The sequence below is a fragment of the Galeopterus variegatus genome, unplaced genomic scaffold, assembly GCF_000696425.1.
Source record: "Galeopterus variegatus unplaced genomic scaffold, G_variegatus-3.0.2 Scaffold4940, whole genome shotgun sequence".
Lineage (NCBI taxonomy): Eukaryota > Metazoa > Chordata > Mammalia > Dermoptera > Cynocephalidae > Galeopterus > Galeopterus variegatus.
In genome coordinates, this window is record NW_007731051.1 from 8419 (window position 1) to 12080 (window position 3662).

General features: G+C 37.2%; 1 pseudogene; it reads left to right on the forward strand.

Annotated features, from left to right (window-relative positions):
• Positions 1-1059, forward strand: part of LOC103604053 — a 3823-nt pseudogene extending 2764 nt beyond the window's left edge.
• The last annotated feature ends 2603 nt before the right edge of the window (positions 1060-3662 follow it).

Here is a 3662-nt window from a genome sequence, read left to right on the forward strand (position 1 = left end):
TGTGGGATCCAGAATCCAGCAGTATATGAGTTAAAATTATTTGGGGGCAAATCTGGGAACCTAAAACACATGTCTAGCATTGTTTTTATCAGAAAATGTTTTGAATTATCAGATTTTAGTAATATAAATTACTATTTTTGTTTAGGAATTGAGGCCTATTTGTACTTTCATTTTGAATAATTAAAGAATAGTCCAAAAAATGTGCTAAATATGAGCATTATTACTAGCCAGGTAGAATTTTAAATTTGATAGTAGTGGTAAATTGGTTACTCATACATGTCTATATTAGTCAGTTTAACAATAAGAATAACTTTCTTTATGCTATTACTTATATTCAGAGGGTTTTTTCTTTTTCTTTTTTTTTTTTTTTTCCTTTTTTGTCTTTTTTCGTGTCCAGCAACGGATCACAACCCTCAGTGTTGCGCCCGTACCGGACCGGGACCGGCAACGGGATCGCAACCCTCGGCGCTGCGTCCGCACCTCGCTCAGCCAGTGAGTGGGAACTGGTCTGTATGTGGGATCTGAACCCTTGGCGAGAGCGCCGCCATGCTCCCAAGCAGCACACTGTAGCAGTGCGCCACCGGGCTGGCCCATATTCAGAGGGTCTTTTTTCAATTTGACTTATTTCTGAAGGGTGGAGACTAAATAACCCATATTTTATCATTTTTATACAACAGAATCCAGGTCTGGTAGAAGTACAGACATGAATCCATCCTTGGCTTCCCACTCTGCAGCTGTGCCTCTTATTAACCCAGCTGGACTTGGACCTGGTGGGCCTGGGCATCTTCTTTTGAAACCCATCTCAGATGTTTTCCCCACATTTACACTTTTGCCAGTGTCACCTGACAACAGTGCTGGAGTTGTGTTGAAAAGCCTTCTAGAACAATAGATGGTTCTCAAACCTGAGATGATATAGCACTTAAAAAAAAAAAAAAAACCCACAAACACCATGTGTATACAGTTTATCACAAAGTGGCCTTTTGGAAAAAGTCAGGTATTTGTTTATAGTTGTATTTTCTCTAAATTTAATAAAAATATTCTCAATGCTTTTAGAAATTACAGGTGTCAGTTTGTTATATAATTTGCTTTTTTCTTTCTCTGATTTGATCTAATTTTATCTGGAAACATTTGATTTATCTTTTATCTTAATTTACAAAAAGAAAAAAAGAAAAATACTAGAAGCTGTATATCAGCTTTTTATTTCTTCTCTTGATTTTCAAGTTTATTTAAGCTAGAGACACGTGGTTTATCTTATACAGATAATCAAGAAATTTATCCCAAAAAAGGAGAAAAATATACTGATAGTGGCTTCTCTCCATAGTGCAGAAAATTGGTCTGAAGTATATATGAATCATTTTTGGAGGACTTTGTGCAGACAGGCCAAGGACAAGGTTGTCCCTGGGAGGTCATAGGTGCCCTGAGATGGAATGTGTATTTGGTTCAATGCAATTTTATCACTTATGTAGCTTCATTTACCACCACCACAGTCAGGATACAGAATACTTCCAGCTTAAGGACCCCTAGTGCTGCCATTTTATATTCATAACCACCTTTCTCCCTACCGCCCGCCTTAATCTCTGACAACCACTAACTGTTCTCCATCCCTATAATTTTGTATTTCAAGAATGTTGTATGAATGGAATCATACAGTATGTAACCTCTTGAGATCAGCCTTTTTTAACTCAGCATAATTCCCTTGAGATCCATCCCAGATCGCTTGACTTGTTGCATGTATCAGTACTTTGTTCCTTTTTAGTGCTGAGTATATAGTATGAGGATATGTCATTAACACAGGAGTAACAAGTATCAAGAAAGAGTAAATTGCTGAGGAAAAATTACATGGGGGGTGTGGAATTTGGGACTGACTCTGATGATCACAATCATTCCCAAGTTTCCAAACACGGTGACTGTGTAGATGGCCAAGAACAGCAGGAAGAGGGGCACCTTGAGGGTTGGGAACTCTGAGAAGCCAAACAGGACAAAAGTGGCTCTAGCACCCTCATTTCCCTCGTTCAGTTTCATCATTCCTGTTGGAGGAAATCAGAGAGTTCATCCTGAGCTTCCGGATATAACAAGAGAGTAGGAATGAGGGAAGAACAGAGATGGCTCCCAATGAGAAACCATCACTGTGATGTACAAAATATGTACCCATGTTTGATTTTTGGCCTTTCTGTTCCTCATTTGAACCTCTCTTTGGACACTTAATACTTGAACATGGAATATTCCCTTTACCAATCCATGACTCATCTCCTCATCTATAACACAGGTGATGTGCCTTTCACATAAAGGTCTTCTACAAGTTATATAAATATATGTAGATACTAAACGCTTACAATATTTCTCTCCCTTACTAAAGACTAAATTAGTATGCACTATTATATGAATTTCACTTAAAATATCCTTACATACTACGGACATAATTGCACATAGACGGCCACTGGGGAATTAGCATTCTGTGTCTATGCCGATATTTAATACTTTTAGACAGCGATGAGGAAAAAGTAGTGGTGAGGTTTCTCAGTTAGACTGGACCTGAGCTGTCACCCTCAGGTCTGTATGACTATTATAAAGTGTTAGCATTTCTACGAATGTCCCATAGGAAATAGGAAGTGGTGCAAACCGAGAACAAAGAGTGAAAACATTTTTAGAAGCATGGTAAAAATGGCTTCCACTACCAATTCCCTTCTTTTTCTTCTGTTGAAGAAACAAATTTCCTCAAGGCTCTGACCATCAACACAAAAACTTTACTTTTTCCATTTATTTCCTTCTCTTTCTCTGTCTCCCTCAGATTTCCCTTTATCTCAGGTTTCAATGGTGAGAAAGGAACTTTGAGCAAAAAGAGATTTTCAAAGTGTGCTCCCATATTTATTCCCACCCCAACACCCATTACTCAGCCAGGTAACTCTGGGTCTCTGGTCAGCCTGCCTTCTCCCACCCTGCAAGTCTGATGTTGCTAAGATTTTATTTTAGAGTCATGTTCAATTTCCTACATGTTTTTCAAGATAACCTCCTAACAAAACAGCTGAATTCTAAACACTTCTGTCTGGATTTCCACAATATCTAATATCCCTGCACATCCACACTCCTCACTGATCCTCTCTCTATTTCACTCACACCAGCATTTTTGACATTTCATGCATAAAACATGATTTTTATAATATAACAACTTCAACAAAGTATCTCTTCTAACTAGAATGACCTCCTTCTCCACCAAATTCTAGCACTATTACCTTTTAAAGTCAAATTTCAGGCAGCGCTTTTCCTGAAATCTTTGTGGATTCATCCAGATTTCACAGTTATACTCCTTTGATTTGCTTCCACCTACGTGGATTTAAAATCACAATTATTATACAATGTCTGGCATATTTATCTAAAGCTTTATAAGTTTTTTAATCTTCACTAAAAGATTTTTAAAAGTTGAGAACAAATAGTGAATATTATTTTCATATTCACCAATCTGACCAAACATCATTAAAGTAAATAAAGGAAGTTGTAAAACAAATCCCCATTGTTTCTTAACAAAGTAGGAAATAGAGTTCAATACCTGATGTTCTTATTTTCAAATTGATTAATTGTATACAACTGCACTGCAGCTGTACTCACATAGGAGTCTCTATGCCAAAAATATTAGATTTCTGATTTCAGAGTTTTCTACATCAAAA